Here is an 18,265-nt window from a genome sequence, read left to right on the forward strand (position 1 = left end):
CTGGAGACTCGGCGGGGACAAGCCTCACCCGGTTCTGGCTGCGGCTCCGCGGAACGAACCTCCCCGCCCCCGGCCCCCCCCCCCCTTCGGCAACACGCGCAACTCCGCTCGGTCCAGTCCCGGCTTTAGCGCTGGTGAGGAGGCGGAGGCTGTGGCCGCGGCGGCGCGGCCCGGCCCGGCAAGCCCCGCCCCCCACGCCCTCACTGGCTGTCGGGGAGGGCGGGCCAGGGGCCTCGGGCACGCCCATTGGCTGCGTCCGCCTTCCTTCAGGACCCCCCCTCGAGGGGGTGGTCCGACGCCCTGTCCTTCAGGCGCAGGCCACACCCCTGCACCTCCATTCCACCCCCCCCTTCCCCGCCCCCACTCCGGCCCGGCCCGTCAGGGTCGGGCCGCTGACTCTAGTGATCGCCGCACCCGCTTCGGCTCGGCCCGGCCCCTGGGGGCCGAGAGCTATCGGGGCCGGGCGGCCCGAGGGCCTGAGCCGGGCCGCCTGACCCTGCAGCGGCCGCGAACGACGCCGCCCGAGGAGCACCGCGGCCTCGATGTCCCCCACGCCCTCCCTGTCCAGTGTCTGGGAGCCCCGTGAGGGCCGAGCGGGCAGGGGCTGCGGCGACGCGGGCGGGAGCCGGGGGCCGGGAGGCCGGCGGCAGGGGGGCCCGCGCGCTCCGAAGGCTGGAAGCGCTTCCCCTCGCCTCAGCCCCGTGGGGAGGCGTCCCTCGCTCCCGTCATGGCTGCGGGAGGAGACTACGTCCTCCATCTTGTCGGGGCCGCGGGGGGAACTGGGGGCAACTCCGACTCGTCCCGGGAAGCCCGGGCTGGGCCCCGCCGCCCGGCCGCCGGGACGGCGCCCGCTGCCGGCTCCGCACCTGGCCCCGGCCGGCGCGACGGGGCCCGGGCCAGACGCCGCTCCCGCCTCCGCTGGCCAAGATGGAGGCGGCTGCGGGTCCCCGAGCCGGGCGCCTGCCTGTCGGAAGGGCTGGGCCGCCCCCGGCGGGGCCGCCGCGTCCCGGCCCCTGGGCCTTTGCCCTCGTCGGCCCCGAGGCGGACGGGTCGACCCCGTGGCGGGAGGGAACGCAGGTGCTAGCCGGGCTGGGCCCGGTCGGGCCGGGCGAGTTCCGACCAAAGAGCCACCTGGGCGGTGGGACTCGGCTTTTGTTCGCCGTCTACACCTATGTCCCGGGCGCACGTCACGGGCTGTGCGGGTCCCGAGGTTCCACGTAGGAGGCGACCGGGGAGGCCGCCCTGGCGGCCGTCGGTGGGACTGCAGCCGACGCTGTTGGGGAGTAAATGGATAAAGTGGACCCAAATTTCAGGATTGCCTACTAGTAAATAGACGGGTGTTGTTACACTTTAAAGTTCAACACGATGGTAAACAACATGAACTTTTTTTTTAACATCTTTATTGGAGTATAATGCTTTACAATGGTGTGTTAATTTCTGCTGTACAACAAAGTGAATCAGCTATATGCATACATATATCACCATAACCCCTCCCTCTTGCGTCTCCCTCCCACCCTCCTTATCCCCCCCCTCTAGGTGGTCTCAAAGCACCGAGCTGATCTCCCTGTGCTATGCAGCAGCCTCCCACCACAGTGTTCCATCGCAGCACTCTACAATAGCCAGGACATAGAAGCAACCTAAGTGTCCGTCGACAGATGAATGGTTAAAGAAGATGTGGCACATATATGCAATGGACTATTACTCAGCCATAAAAAGAAACGAAATTGAGCTATTTGTAGCGAGGTGGATGGACCTAGAGTCTGTCATACAGAGTGAAGTAAGTCAACATGAACTTTTTAATGAAGTTATAATCATCCATGAAGGTCTCAGTAAAGACCGACTTTATAGAGACGCCACTTAGCATAGTCTAGTAGAAAGTGAGATTCATTATGAATAAAACAATCAAGTAGTCCTCACACCTATGGCTAAATGCAATAAATTTACTGCTCTTTATTTAAATTGGAGGATGTCCAATATGTATTTAAACCCACTTTCTCAAAATGGCATCATTTATTTTTCTGCATTTTATTTCTTAATTATAAAATTTTTCAATTTTTGATAAAACAAAATAATCTTGTAAGACTCTGTGTATTACACAGTACTGTCCTACATTGACATTCTCGATGTCAGTATCTTCACAACAGAAATGTCCCCTATTACCAAATGCAGGGCAACACTAATCACTCCGTGAAAACTTACAGTACCATCCCTTTTCTGTCACCATGTACCGTTGCAGTTAACTTCTCTTCATTGAATGTATAGTTAGTTAGAAGACTTAAGTAGAGGTACATCCAAATAAGCTCTGTCATAGACTTCAGCGATAAATTGGATTGCTGCGTGCTGTTCAATTTAAGGAAGCTCTATACTGCTACTAATTATGAAATTATTGATGTTTTATAATTAATTAAGACTAATAATTACTGTAGTATATATTAGTCACATTTTGTATTCATTCAAATCCATTTGTGCATGAAAATGTTCACTGGGTTACCTACATGATATCAGGGAGAATTTTAGCTGAGAGTTGAAAGCTGGGGGAAAAAAAGGTTTTGTGTCATAATTTAAAGAAAAACTACACTTAATTTTATAGAAAAGTACTTATAACAATAATTATTTGAATGTTCACAACAGAACTATTCATAATTTCCAAAAGGTAGAAACAACCCAAATGTCCATTAACTGATGAATGCATAAACAAAATGTGGTAGATCCATACAATGGAATATTATTCAGCAGTAACAAGGAATGAAGTTCTGACACAGGCCACCACATGGGTGAACCTTGAAGACATGATGCTAAAGGAAGTAAGCCAGACACAAAACACCATACATTGTATGATTCCATTTATGTGAATTATCCAAGTGAGGCAAATTTATAGAGGTAGGAAGTAGAATATTAGTTCCCTAGGCCTAGGGAGGTGAGGAGTTATAGCTAAAGTGTATGAAGTGTCTTTTTGGAGCAAATTGATTGTAATGATGATTGGACAGCTCTGAATATATTAAAAACCATGGAATTGTTCACTTTAAGTGGATGAATTGTATGGTATGGAATTATAACTTGATAAGGCTGTTACTAAAATTGTGTGTGTGTGTATGTGTGTGTGTGGAGTTATTCTGTACTAACCACAAAAGCATACTAAGCTTTGCAGGAAGGCAACATGAAGACTTGAGCAGAGGACTTGCATTTCAAGTACTTGTTTGGCCACTCAAACCCTTGAGCAAGTTATCTTCTAAGGCTCAGTTTGGCCATTTATAATACATAGTATTGCAGTGTTGTAAGGACCAAATAACTCCTATGAAAGCAATATACAAATATTAGAAGTTGCTAAGAGAGTAGATCTTAAAAGTTCTCATCACAGGACTTCCCTGGTGGTCCAGTGGCTAAGACTCCATTATCCCAAGGCAGGGGGCCCAGGTTCGATCCCTGGTCAGGGAACTAGGTCCCACATGCCACAACTAAGAACTCGCATGCCATAACGAAAGATCCCGCATGCCGCGACGAAGACCTGGAGCAGCCAAATTAATAAATAAATATTTTTTTAAAATAAAAAAATTCCTCATCAGAAGAAAAAAAATTGTAACTGTGTGGTCATAGATGTTAGCTAGAGTTACTTTGGTGATCATGTCACAATATATACATATGTCAAGTCATTATGTTGTATACTTGAAATTAATATAATATATGTCAATTATACCTCAATACAAATAAGTGTTAGGTACAATTGTATTTTTGGAAACCAAGAGCTCACCAGTAATTGAGATGCAATATAACAGCTTAGGAGGCAGGCTGCCCAAGTTTGAACTTGCTTTACCCACAACAAGCTGGGTGATTTTAGGCATATGTTAATTTTTTGAAGAACCTCCATGCTGTTTTCCACAGTGGCTGCACCAGTTTACATTCCCACCAACAGTGTACAAGTGTTCCCTTTTCTCCATGTGATTGATAACCATTCTGGCAGGTGTGAAGTGATATCACATTGTGGTTTTGATTTGCATTTCTCTAATGATTAGCAATGTTAAGCATCTTTTTGTGTGCCTTTTGGCCATCTGTAAGTCTTCTTTGGAAAAATGTCTATTCAGATCTTCCCACTTTTTTTAAATTAATTTTTATTGGAGTACAGTTCATTCACAATGTTGCATCAGTTTCTGCTGTACAGCAAAGTGAATCAGTTATACATATGCATATATACATTCTTTTTTAGATTCTTTTCCCATTTAGGTCATTACAGAGTGTTGAGTAGAGTTCCCTGTGCTATACAGTAGGTCCTTATTTGTTATCTATTTTCTATATAGTAGTGTGTATATGTCAATCCCAATCTCCCAATTTATGCCTCCCCCACTTTTCTACCCACTTTTTTTTGGTCAGGTTGTTTGTTTTTTTAATATTGAGCTGTATGAGCTGTCTATATATTTTGGATAATAACCCCTTATCAGTCATATCATTTGCAAATATTTTCTGCCATTCAGTAGGTTTTTCATTTTGTTGATGGTTTCCTTTGCTGTGCAAAAGCTTTTAAGTTTAATTAGGTCCCATTTGTTTGTATTTGCTTTTGTTTCCTTTGCCTTAGGAGACAGATCCAAAAGACTATTGCCACCGTTTATGTCAAAGACTTTTCTGACCATGTTTTTTCCAGGAGTTTTATGGTTTCTAGTCTTACAGTTAGGTCTTTAATCCATTTTGAGTTTATTTTTGTGCATAGTGTGAGAAAGTGTTTTAATTTCATTCTTTTACATGTAACTGTCCAGTTTTCCCAGCAACACTTATTGAACAGACTGTCTTTTCTCTATTGTTTCTCCCTGTCTCTTTGTCATAGATTAATTGTTCATAAGTGTGTGGGTTTATTTCTGAGCTCTCTATTCTGTTCCATTGATCTATGCATCTGTTTTTGTGCCAGCACCATACTGTTTTGATTACTGTAGCTTTGTAGTATAGTCTGAAGTAAGGAAGCATAATTCCTCCAGCTCTGTTCTTCTTTCTCAAGATTGTTTTGATTGTTTTCTTAACTTCTCTTCCTGATAGTTCATTGTTAGTGTATAGAAATGCAACAGATTTCTATATATTAATGTTGTATCCTGCAACTTTACCAAATTCATTTGATGAGCTCTCCCAGTTTTCTGGTGGCATCTTTAGGATTTTCTATGTACAGTATCATGTCATCTACAAACAGTGACAGTTTTACTTATTCCTTTCCAATTTGTATTCCTTTTATCTCTTTTTCTTGTCTGATTGCTGTGGCTAGGGGTTATGAAATTTTTTGATCATGGCAACACTAGGATATATATTATACATGGAGACATAGTACAAACCCAACTTCATACAGAATTACATATCTGAATCAAAAGTTTCATAGAATTGTTTCATTTACTACCTTAGATGGATTTTAATATTTTCTATTCGAATCTATTTAAATCTAGTCTATACTGTTTTTTGTTTTGTTTTTTGTTTATTTGTTTGTTTTTTAATGAACAGCGGTTCCAGCCCACCAAATTGACTACATGGCTTACAAACCGTGGTTTGAAAAACATTATTCTAGAGAAAGCAAATCATGGATAAATTCAGATTCTAAAACAGAAGTGAAAACACAAGATGATACTGAATACTGAGAGTAGTCTGGAGTGAACTATAGGTTGAAAAATTCATTTTTAAAAAAATAGAGATTTAAGTTGCCATTCTTCCTAATATATGAAATACTTATTCCTTCCTAAAAAAATGCTTTATATTTGATGAGACTGAAATGCAGCTGATGAGCAAGTCTCTGGACAAGCATTGTAATGATCTGGAAGAGAACGCAGAACTGACATTGATGTGACTCCACCATTCATCAGCTCTGTGACCCTGGACCTTCTGGAGCCTCAGTTTCTCCTTCAATAAAATAAGGGAATTGTGCATAATATGCTCTTGAAGTAAAGTCCACTTTTATCTTCACAGTCTTCTCATCCCTCAGGATCCCAGTGTCTCCTCCAGCCCCTCTCACTTTCCTAACTTATTATGAAGGTTGCCTTCCTCTCAGTTCCTGTGGCTTTTTTATTATTAAATAATCCAATGTTTACCACTATATATGTGTGTATATATACATATATACGTGTATATATATATATATATATATGTATATATGTATATTCTTTTTTTTTTTTTTTTTTTTGGCCACACCGCGCTGCTTGCAGGATCTTTGTTTCCCAACCAGAGATCGAACCTGCACCCTCTGCATCGGATGCATGAAGTCTTAACCACTGGACTGCCAAGGAAGTCCCATACCACTATATTCTTAAGAAAGAATGCTCTTTGCCCCACCTTACCTGTTTCACACTTGAGTACAAGGACCCACCATGTTTCTCATTTTATCTCCCAGGCAGCATTGCCCACCCAAGTGCCTTCTAAGCTTTAGCGGTCCTGACTGCAACCAGAAGCAAATTTTTAAAAAGAAAATTATATTCAGTGATTATGGAGGTCCTCTCCAGTAATTAAATTCTATGATTTTTATAAAATCATAAGCTGAAAATAATGATTTAAAGCTTAATTTTTGCCCATTTAAGGGTTCCTTATATTATCAACTTTCTTTTTTTTTTTGAGTTTCTGTACTAGGTAGCTATTATTCTCTAAGAGATTAAAACCTAAAATTAAGCAAGTCTAACAGTTTTGAATTTAGCATACTTACTTTTTAAAATATTTTTCCTACTTCCATAGTTAATAAATTCAGTCAGTGACAAAAGCAAAAAACAAACAGTAACAACAACAAAACTTGGAAAACCTGTGCAAAAAGTGCAAAAGAAAAAATTACCTGTAATTCTTTACCCAAGGATGGCTATTGGTAACATTTTTTTTCAACAGACCTTTTTTTTTTTTAGCAGTTTTAGGTTCACGGCAAAATTGAGCAGAAAGTACAGAGTTCCCATGTACCCACTGCCCCTACACATGCACAGCCCACCCCACTATCAACAATGTCCACCAAAGTGGTGCATTTGTTGTGTCAATGTGGATGAACCCACATTGACACAACATACTCCAAGTCCATAGGTTACACTAGGGTTCACTCTTGGTGTTGTACATTCTGTGAGTTTTAACAAACGCATGATAGCATGTACCCAACATTATACCATCATAAGAATGGTTTCCTGCCCTAAAAATCCTCTGTGTTCCACCTATGGAACTCCATCCCTGTAACTTGTGCCAATCCCTGACCTTTAGTGAAAAGGTCTATAGTTTTATATTTTCCAAAATGTCATATAGTTGGAATCATACTATGATTCCAAAGGCTGGGTAAACAGCCTTTTCAGATTGACTTTCTCCACTAACCAGTAAGCATTTAACATTCCTCCATGGCTTTTCTGGCTTGACAGCTCATTTCTTTTTAGCGCTGAGTAATATTCCATTGTCTGGATGCACCACAGTTTATTTATCCATTCACCCACAGAAGGGCATCTTGGTTGCTTCCAAGTTTTTGGCAGTTATGAATAAAGCTCCTGTAAACATCCATGTTCAGGTTTTTGTGTGGACATATTTTCAACTCATTTGGATAAATACCATGGATCAAAGTGAACTTTTGCATTTCCACTGGTAATGATGAGAGTTCCTGGTGTCCACGTCTTCATCAGCATTTGGTGCTGTCAGTGTTTTGCAGTCTCACCACTTAATAGGTGTGTAGTGGTCTCTCCTTGCTATTTTACATTGTTAACATTTTGATGTATCAATATTTTTCCACAGAATGTCTTCAAATATTTATATCACCAATAAAAAATATGTCTTGTTAGAAGTGAAGAAGAGATTCAGTAAAAAACTGGTGATATCTAGAAGAATAATATCATCATTGAGGACTTCCCTAGTGGCGCAGTGGTTAAGAATCCGCCTGCCAATGCAGGCGACACGGGTTCGAGCCCTGGTCCGGGAGGATCCCACATGCCACGGAGTAACTAAGCCCATGCGCCACAACTACTGAGCCTGCGCTCTAGAGCCCGCGAGCCACAACTACTAAGCCGGCATGCCACAACTATTGAGCCTGCTCTCTAGAGCCCATGAGCCACAAATACTGAACCCATGTGCCACAACTACTGAAGCCTGCATGCCTAGAGCCCATGCTCTGCAACGAGAGAAGCCACCACAATGAGAAGCCCCTGCACCACAACTACAGAAAGCCCGCAAGCAGCAACGAAGACCCAAGGCAGCCAAAAATAAAAATAAATAAATAAAGAAAAAAAACCTGTTTAAAAAAAAATCGTCATTGAGAATAGGATCGTCATCTCTGTTTTGTTGTTGTCAGATAGGTAAAAAGACTTTAAGATGAGATGCATACGGTGGAGACTAATATGTAGCTACAGAAGACTTGAGCTTTGGCTTCCCTCTACCCTAAAACAGAAATCATGTCCAAGGATCTATCCATGGAAAAGTGGGACCCGGAATGACTGCATACTCATGACAGGTAGAGAAATTAAAAAAAAAAAAAAAAAAAACATGCTTATTTTTTATGTGTGATGTGATATAAAACGGTTGTGGGAAATGCTTTTGAGACACCATATCTATGTCGATAAGAAAGTAATTTTGAATTCAATTGTCATTTTTTAAATGTAATAAAGAAATAAGAATTGTAATCAGGGTTAGAGTCATCAAGCATGATAAGACAGAAAAGTTTTATCAGCTAATGCTTAGTGGTACTGTATAGCACAGGAACTATATTCAGTATCTTGTGATAAACCATAATGGAAAAGAATATGAAAAAGAATATATGTGTAACTGAGTCACTTCGCTGTACAGCAGAAATTAACACAACATTGTAAATCAACTATACTTCAATAAAATGAAAAAAAAAAACCCCTAACGCTTAGTGGTAGTAACAAAAATTAGTCATTGTTATTAGCATTGTGTGGAAATTTTAAGATTTTTAAAAATTAATTAATTAATTTATTATTTGGTTGCACTGGGTCTTAGTTGTGGCACGCAGGCTCCTTAGTTGTGGCATGAGAACTCTTAGCTGTAGCATGTGTGTGGGATCTAGTTCCCTGACCAGGGATTGAACCTGGTCCCCCTGCATTGGGAGTGTGGACTCTTATTATCCACTGAGCCACGAGGGAAGTCCCTCAGATCTTTGATGTTCATTCCTTCCACAAATGTTAACTGAGTGATGCCAGATACTATGATAAGTGCAAGGGATAGAACAATGAATAAGACAGATATAATCCCTAGCCTCATAGAGAGTATAGTCTACACTCGATTAGAAAGATCTGACAAACACTAAAATGAACGAAAATGAATATGAATAAAATAATTACAGTTGAGTGCTCGGAAGGAATTAAACAGAGCTTCTTAATAGGGAATATCAGTGGAGACCTGTGCTACTGATCGTGGGAGACCTTTCTGAGCAAGTAACATTTAAATTGATATCTGCCCTAGGAGCAGCCATTAGAATAACAAGGGGAATATTGTTCTAGACTGCCGGAAAAGCAAGAATTAAACCCATCCTAAGAAGTGGAGGTGAGCAGGGTGGAGCGTAGTGGACCAAGGGAAGCAGTGACACCTCCTGAGCAGGCAGTGCCCAGCAAGAGCACAAGTTCAAGGAGGGTTTTGTAGGCCGTGCTGAGGAGTCTGAATTTTCTTTTCGTGCCTGGAGAAGCCATAAAGAGGGTTTTTAGGTGAAAAAGTGATACAGTATGATTTGAATGTTAAGCAGATAACCCTGGCCACTTTGTGGAGGATGGCTCGAGGGCAGCAAGAGCAGAATTTGGGAAGCTGATTTGTGGTCTGGGCAAGAATTGGTGCTGCTGGCCTCAGCAGGGAGGTAGAGCAGTCAGTAGGTTGCACTGAGATAGAAGGGTGCGGGGTGCAAACGCACACTGAAAGTCACTTCTAAGACGTAGGAGGGACTTCCCCGGCAGTCCAGTGGTTAGGACTCCAGGCTGCCACTGCTGATACTACAAGCCGCGCTGCGTGGCCAACAAAATTTAAAAAAAAAAAAAAAAAAAGACTTAGAAGCTAGTTTAAAGTTTAGACGCAAAGACTTTCTGATATTAAGGTGTTAGCAAATCTGATCAATTTTGTTCAAGAAAAGATGAGAAGATTCACACACACAAAAAGCTATCTATCAAGAAGAGCAGCTGATAGGAGAACAAGAAAGTAATCCTAATTTGAATTGACTGGATTTTTGAAAGAAATATAGTTCAAACTTTTGTAAATAAAACGTTATTGAGCGTTCTACTTATGAGTGCTTTTTACTTTCTTTTTCCACAAACTTGGAAAAACAGCTGTTAGGAATACATTAATGCTTCTGAATACAAATAAATGACTGTTATTTGTAACTAATTTCAAAGCTGTCCATGTTCTGTTTTTCTAATTTAATTATTTTCATATAATACCATAATAGTTCTTTATAATATTAGAAATAAACTTGAAGCGTTTTTTCTTTCATTTTGTTCTTGTTTTATGTGTTTTTCAGTTAACCGAGCTGCCCTGGAGTCGCCCAGCTGCCCAGGTGTATATACAGGATCACCCAGCTGCCCAGGTATCTATCTATCTATCTATCTACCTATTGTCGCCCAGCTGCCCAGATGTATATACAGGATCACCCAGCTGCCCAGGTATCCATCTATCTATCTATCGTTGCCCAGCTGCCCAGGTATCTATCTATCTATCTATCTATCTATCTGTCTGTCTATCTATCTATCGTCGCCCAGCTGCCCAGGTGTATGTACAGGATCACCCAGCTGCCCAGGTATCTATCTATCTATCAGTCTATCTATCTATCTGTCTGTCTATCTATCTATCGTCGCCCAGCTGCCCAGGTGTATGTACAGGATCACCCAGCTGCCCAGGTATCTATCTATCTATCTATCTATCTATCTATCTATCTATCTATCTATCTACCTACCTACCTATCGTCGCCCAGCTGCCCAGGTGTATATACAGGATCACCCAGCTGCCCAGGTATCTATCTATCTATCTATCTATCTATCTATCTATCTATCTATCTATCTATCTATCTGTCTGTCTGTCTATCTATCTATCTATCTATCGTCGCCCAGCTGCCCAGGTGTATATACAGGATCACCCAGCTGCCCAGGTATCTATCTATCTATCTGTCTATCTATCTGTCTGTCTATCTATCTATCGTCGCCCAGCTGCCCAGGTGTATGTACAGGATCACCCAGCTGCCCAGGTATCTATCTATCTATCTATCTATCTATCTATCTATCTATCTATCTATCTATCTATCTATCTATCTATCTATCTATCTATCGTCGCCCAGTTGCCCAGGTGTATATACAGGATCACCCAGCTGCCCAGGTATCTATCTAACTATCTATCTGTCTATCTATCGTCGCCCAGCTGCCCAGGTGTCCCGGAAAAAGACCTGGGGCGGCGGGACCTGACGGGCGTGGCGCGGCTCTTTGGGTGGCCAGTGGGGCAGGGCTCCCAGTCCCACCCTAGGACACAGGCAGTCCCGCCTGCAAGGCGCAGCCCCCGCCGCAGGCCCCGCCGGACGTCCCCCCGCCGGCGGAGGAGGGGGCCGAGGGGCAGCCAGCAGACCCGATGTGAGAAGCCGGAGGCAGGCTGCGCAGCCCGAGGGCAGAGCGGCGGCCGCCGTGCAGGTGCGGGAGCGCGAAGCCGCGGACGAGGCCGGCCCCGGGGAGCTCGCGTCCCGCAGCCTGCGTCCCGGGCGCAGACCGGCTGCAGCAGCGGGGCCCGAGGTGAGTGTGCAGCCTCGGCCCGTTTCGGAAACGTGCCGGTGGAGGGCGGGAGGCCGGGCTCGGGAGAGGGGGCTCGGGCTCTAGAGACCCCCGGCCGGCGCGCGCCGCGGGGCGGGAGCCCGTCTGGGAGGCCTGGGGTCCGGGCCGCGGCCGGGGAGGGAGGTGGGGGCCAGCCGGGGGCGGGGTTGGGGGGACGAGCTCCGCGGGGGCCGGTGGGGGGGCCGGCCGGTGGGCGGTGGCTGCAGAGCCTCCTGGGGCCCGGGCCGGGGGCCGACCCGCGGTGAGCGGCTGGATCTCAGGTGAGGGGGATGGACGGTGCCAGCCCCCGACCTCGGCCTGCATGTTGAGCCCTCGACCCTCACGCCCCCTGCCCGGCGCTAGGTCATTGCCCACCCAGCCCTGCCCCCGGAGCTGCGGCCCCCGGGCCTGCTGCGCTGGGAGCGCCCTCAGGACGGTCTTCTGGGTCCGCCTTCCCCGCAGGAGGGTAGAGAGTAGAAGGCCTTTCCGCGGCTCCAGGATCCTTCCAGGCGGTCCGGGGGCTGGCCGTCCTCTGGAGCCGGTGCGGAGGTGTGGGCAGAGTTCTGCTGTAGATCAGCCCAGGGACTTAACGAAGCGCTAGAAACTTCGTCTCGTACCGAAAGACTTCGTTCGGGATCAGACTGCAGGCCCGAGCGATGCGTCTCGCCGCCCCTTTTCACAGGGATCGCTGGGAGGAATGATCCTCCTCCTGGGTGTCTCGCAGGCCTCCCACACCACCCATCGTGGACCACAGGACCCTCTGTCCCCTGCTGACACCTGTCCCTTCTTGCCGGCTTGGTGGCCACGGTGGATCCCCTCTGCCCTGGATGCTGTGAGTTTAATGCTGGCGGGGGAAGCAGAGGACGGGAGGGACAGAAGCAGGCTCCTGGGGTCAGCTTTCTTGCTCTGCATCGTCCTGGTCTTAGGGGCCTGAACAGCACCCCATCTGTGAGAGCTCCAGGCACCTACAGAGCCGCGGGCCCCCGCCCCTGGCCCCTGGGTCGTGCGCTGCATGGTCCTCGGCGCCATCTTCCCTGTGGCCGAGCATCTTCCCTGACCACAACGACATAAAGCTGGAAGTCAACCACAGAAAAAGAAATGAGGAAAAAATCATTCCATGGAGACTAAACAACATGCGACTACAAAAAACCAGTGGGTCAACGAGGAAATCAAAAAGGGAATTAAAAAGTACCTTAAGTAAGAGTTTCTATAAAATTCTACTTTTTATACATTATTAATTGAAGTGCATAGTACATTGTGTCGGTTTAATCAAAGTTAGCAATGTAATTCATATTTCATTGATTAAAAAATGTCTAACACTTAGCTTTATGGGCCTAGAAATTTTTCAATTAAAACTTATTTACATATTTTTGTTGCAGAGCAATATCATAGGATGATCGCCAGCAGACTTTTAAGAACAAATATATATTACACTAGGATAAAATTCTATGGGGGAAGTAGAAAGGAAATGAAGTTCAAGTGAGAAAAATGAATCATGTAAAATTTCCTACTACTGAAGAATTTCTTGTTCATGTACTTATAAAATTTTTATTTATTTATTTATTTATTTATTTATTTTGGCTGCGTTGGGTCTCCGTTGCTGTGCGCGGGCTTTCTCTAGTTGCGGCGAGCAGGGGCTACTCTTCATTGCGGTGCGTGGGCTTCTCATTGCGGTGGTTTCTCTTGTTGCGGAGCATGGGCTCTAGAACACGCAGGCTTCAGTAGTTGTGGCACGCGCACCCAGTAGTTGTGGCTCACAGACTCTAGGGAGCACGGGCTTCAGTAGTTGTAGCGCAAGGGTTTAGTTGCTCCGCGGCACGTGGGATCTTCCTGGACCAGGGCTCGAACACATGTCCCCTGCATTGGCAGGCGGATTCTTAACCGCTGCGCCACCAGGGAAGCCTGACAATACAGTATTTAGATGCCATCGAACACATTAATAAAAGTGATTTAAGATTTGTATTTTTAATGGACATATTTGCACTACACAGAAATTATGTTAGATGTCACTTTATATGTGTAAAAGGGTTTATAGTTCATCAAAATCTTTCTAGAAAGTATGTGAGCAAAAGTTTAAAGACTGTTGTTTGAAGGTCCAGCTGAAACATTACTTCCTCTGTCGAGTTTCCCCTACCCTTTTCCCCTCCTCTTCCGCAGAACTTTGCTACAGCGAAGAAAATACTGTAATGTAGGTGGAAATATTTGTTGTCTACAGGTCTTCTCCCTGTTCTCTTGGGGGGCAGGAATGATAGGTTATTTATCTTTGTATTCCCATGCGCGTTGTAGCTATAGATGCAGAACATATACTTACTAATTTATTTCTATTATATAGTTCATAAAAATTTTCCTAATATAAGGCATGTCTTAGAGTTTAAAGTGGGAATAGGTTATAGCGTGTCTCTGGGGAAATATGCATTTTAATCCCCAAATGCACTGACAAAATGTCTGGTTCTACCTAGAGAAACTGAATTGAAACCAAGTAAATGGCCCCAAGCCATCTGCAATATAGTCCAGTGGGCCTCTCTTACAGAAACATCGGGAAAGCTAAGTGAAGATGTAAGAGTTATTTGGAACTAATTGGCTTAAGAAACAAAATCTTTTGTTTTCAGAAAAAAATCTGGAGGCCAGTTAGTATTGCAAGTGGGGAATGGGGAGGAAGCTGGTGTGGTAGTGACCAGTGTGTAATGTAGTAAATATCAGATCGTGTAATAATCAGATGGTTGGAGAAAACTTAATGACTTTGTTTAAATAAACTAAGGGGACACGTTTGCTTTGAATCGCTTCCAAATTCTGAGTAGGTTAATAATTTTCTTCTCTCCATCACTACATGGAAGAAAAAAGCTGCTTAATCATGGTGGCACCCAATTTTGGCTTACCATTAAGGATGAACACTTTTTTTTTTTTTTTTTGAGCACAAAGCATGTGGGATCCACCAGGGATCGAACCCGCGCCCCCTGCATTGGAAGTGTGGAGTCTTAACCACTCGACCGCCAGGGAGGTCCCAAGGATGAACCTTATTTCACTTCTTTATTTTACTTCTTTCTTTTCCTTCCTCCTGTTTTTTCTTTCTTTCCTTTATAATTAGGTAAATTAGACATTAAGACATCAATCGGAACCCTCTTCACAAATCTTTCAAGTCCAAATTATTAATAGAATAATATTCTGTATTTGATTCTATGCTTACACAGGTATGTTTACATAAACATTTATACTCTTAAAATATAAAATGGAATCGTATCATTTATCACTCTCACATTGGCTTTTTCAGTTAATGATATGGTACAGACATGTTCCAGATCAGTACAAGTAGGTCCACCTAATCCTTTTTTTATATATAAATTTATTTATTTATCTATTTATTTTTGGCTGCACTGGGTCTTCATACGTGCTTTTCTCTCTAGTTGCGGCGGGGGCTACTCTTCGTTGCAGTGCTCGGGCTTCTCATTGTGGTGGATTCTTTTGTTGGGAGCACGGGCTCTAGGCAGGCGGGCTTCAGTAGCTGTGGCACATGGGCTCAGTAGTTGTGGCTCACGGGCTTAGTTGCTTCGCGGCATGTGGGATCTTCCCGGACCAGGGCTCGAACCCGTGTCTCCTGCGTTGGCAGGCGGGTTCTTAACCACTGCGCCACCAGGGAAGCCCCGCCACCTAATCCTTTTTAATTGCTGCTTAGTAGTCTACAGTATTGCTATGTGTTACTGCCTTGGTTCCCTCATTTGTAATTGTTAAAGGAAAAAACCATAGACCCAAAATGGCATCACTTGTGCTAAAGCCTAGATTTAACACCTAATCTAATTACAGTTTCAACCTTCCCCAGAAATGTAATCTTAACCAGCCAGTTTGGAATTTTCTGGTTGGCACCAATGAAGTAATCCCATCCTCACCCCCACCCCTCCCCCTGCCCCCAACCAAGAGGAAGGAGAGGCAGTCTGCATGACAAAACCCTTGCCCAGTCCTTTATCCCAAAAAATGATGTCCTGGCCCCAAATAACCCTTTCTTTTCTTTTGCTGATGACTTCCTTGCCCCACCCTCCAGCTTATAAAAACCTTCCATTCTGTACAGCTCTTCGGAGGGCCCTTCTATCTGCTAGAAGGGATGCTGCCCGCTTCATGAATCTTTGAATAAAGCCAATTAGCTCTCCAAACTTAGTTGAATTTTGTTTTAAACACAAGTTAGGTATGATGATAGTACTGACCACATAGGATTGTAATGAGAGTTGGAAGCTTTGATATACGTGAAGAACTTAGTATTGTCCTGGCACACGGGATATGAACTGCGGAAGTTTGGGAGAAATACCCTGTAGTTCCACCTCCTTCTTCATGGCTAATAGTAGATATTCTGCAATAAGTATATTCCCTAATTTGTAATTATTTGTATATTAATTACTGCTTAGGGTATTTTCAATTTTTTTACAATCACAAATTTAGCTGCAGTAGGCATCCTGAAACAAAAATCTTACAATTTTTAACTTCTTAACAATTTTTTGCTTCTTAAATAACAATAAAAACTGTTAACAACCAGTGCTGATGAAGTATGAGAAAAAGAGTTACTCTCATGTACTAATAGTTGGAATACAAACTGGTAGATGAATACAAATATCTGTTAGAGTTAAAATTTGCATATACTATGATCTCATTCTTTTTTTAAATTTTTTTTGAAAATTAAAAAAAATATGGAACGCTTCACAAATTTGCATGTCATCCTTGCACAGGGGCCATGCTAATCGTCTCTGTACCGTTCCAATTTTAGTACATGTGCTGCTGAAATGAGCAATGATCGCTCGTTCTAACTTTAGGACTCTAATCTACAGAAACAGATATAGACTAATTTTCAAAAATTCAGATATGTATTAGATTTTATGTACTAAATCAAATATTTATGAGAAAACTTTTTAAAGCTAATCCAAATGCATTTTTTCTTTTGTCAAAGCGGAATATTAACTTGGGTCATGTGGAAAAAAAATGTCCTATCAGTAAACAAAGGATGTTGTGGTCATAAAGCCCTCAGGGATGGCATCCCCACTCCCATCCCAAGGTGTGCCCTGAGGAGATTCAGGAGGGAGAAAACAGGATACTGGCCCTGGATAGTTAAGATGCATGTCAAAAGAATGGTTTCAGGGGCGACTTCCCTGGTGATCCGGTGGGTAAGACCTCGAGCTCCCAATGCAAGGAGCCAGGTTTCATCCCTGGTTGGGGAATTAGATCCCGCACGCCACAACTAAGAGTACGCATGCCGCAACCAAGACCCGGTGCGGCCAAAATAAATAAATTAATTTATTAATTAAAAGAATGGTTTCAGAGAATTAAAAGAATTAAAACCATTAAAAGAATGGTTTCCGAGACTTCCCTGGTGGGCCAGTGGTTAGGACTCCGGGCTTCTACTGCTGGGGGCGAGGGTTCGATCCCTGGCTGGGGAACTAAGATCCTATATGCTGCTCAGCCAAAAAAAAAAAAAAAAAAAACCTTTCCTAGTAAATCTGAGAAATTATAGCAATTAGTAGATACTAGGAAAGAAACTGTAAACCTCTCTTACTTGACTGACTACTCATCAATGCTTTTTAAGTTCTTTCTCTTCTTTTGAAAAAATTGCATGCCTTTTCTTGACTTAGAAAATCCCTTATCTGCAAAAATAAGCCTCTAAATAGTACAATCCATGATTAAATGAGCAGACAAGAATAAAATATTATATGTACCAAAACCACTAAATGTTCTAAGATCCGTGCGATGAGGTTATTTTATGGGAAAAATTACATATGACACAATCCGTTAATTCTGGAAAAGTCTGAAACACACCGTCTTCGTGATAAAGTTTACTCTTTAGAAGATAGCGTCACAGAGAAGTTCTTCTATGTTATATCCTTTACACGTTGGACTTTGAGAATTAATTAAAAGGCGTAGAAGAGACACAGATTTTCAAAAACTTTATTGTTGCTGGCTAGAGAGGCCCTCATTCCATCTAACAAGTACAAATCATGCTTAGAATTTTAAAGACTCTTTTGAAACCCTCCTCATAATGTATTTTGATTAGTGACATAGAAGCTGAAAAGGGTTACAGAGAGGTTAAAACCCTTGCCGTTCACATAGCTAATTGGTGTTTGCTAATAGTCATTTTTTATTTCAATGAAAAGGAACTCTAGAACAAACCGTCTAGACTTGTATACTATTTGATAACCCTTCCTAGGTCGTTCCTCTGTATCCTACATTAGGAAAATTGGAGCAGTTCACTGAGCAGCGACTCTGGCCCAGAGAATTGATGAGGAAAACCTCTCGCTAGCAGCCATTATTTATGGCTAGGCTGGGAGCAGCATGACTTTGGTCCCACGGGTAAGAAACTTGATGTAGAAGGGATTTCACGTGACAGCTGAGATGTCATTCCCTCCTCTGAGATCCTCTCTAACTACTGTGGGGAGATACGACAACCCCTGAGGGAATGAAGTAAGCTAGCATCTTGTTAACCAGGAGTGTCTCAAAATGGACAAAAATAATTTGCGTTGCAGAGATCAGCATTTGGGTGATCAGAAATTGCCTGCAGTTGAACTTGCTGCTTTCTTGATGCAAAGGAGCTAGAAAAAGACAAT

The 18,265-nt window shown here is 43.5% G+C and overlaps 1 non-coding gene across 1 annotated transcript; it reads right to left on the minus strand.

Annotated features, from left to right (window-relative positions):
• Positions 1–16,354: 16,354 nt before the first annotated feature.
• On the minus strand, positions 16,355–16,461 carry LOC133076703 (U6 spliceosomal RNA). The gene has a single exon (XR_009697592.1). It is a non-coding gene; the product is annotated as a U6 spliceosomal RNA (small nuclear RNA).
• Positions 16,462–18,265: the final 1,804 nt, after the last annotated feature.

The sequence above is a fragment of the Eubalaena glacialis genome, chromosome 16 (genome assembly GCF_028564815.1).
Source record: "Eubalaena glacialis isolate mEubGla1 chromosome 16, mEubGla1.1.hap2.+ XY, whole genome shotgun sequence".
NCBI lineage: Eukaryota > Metazoa > Chordata > Mammalia > Artiodactyla > Balaenidae > Eubalaena > Eubalaena glacialis.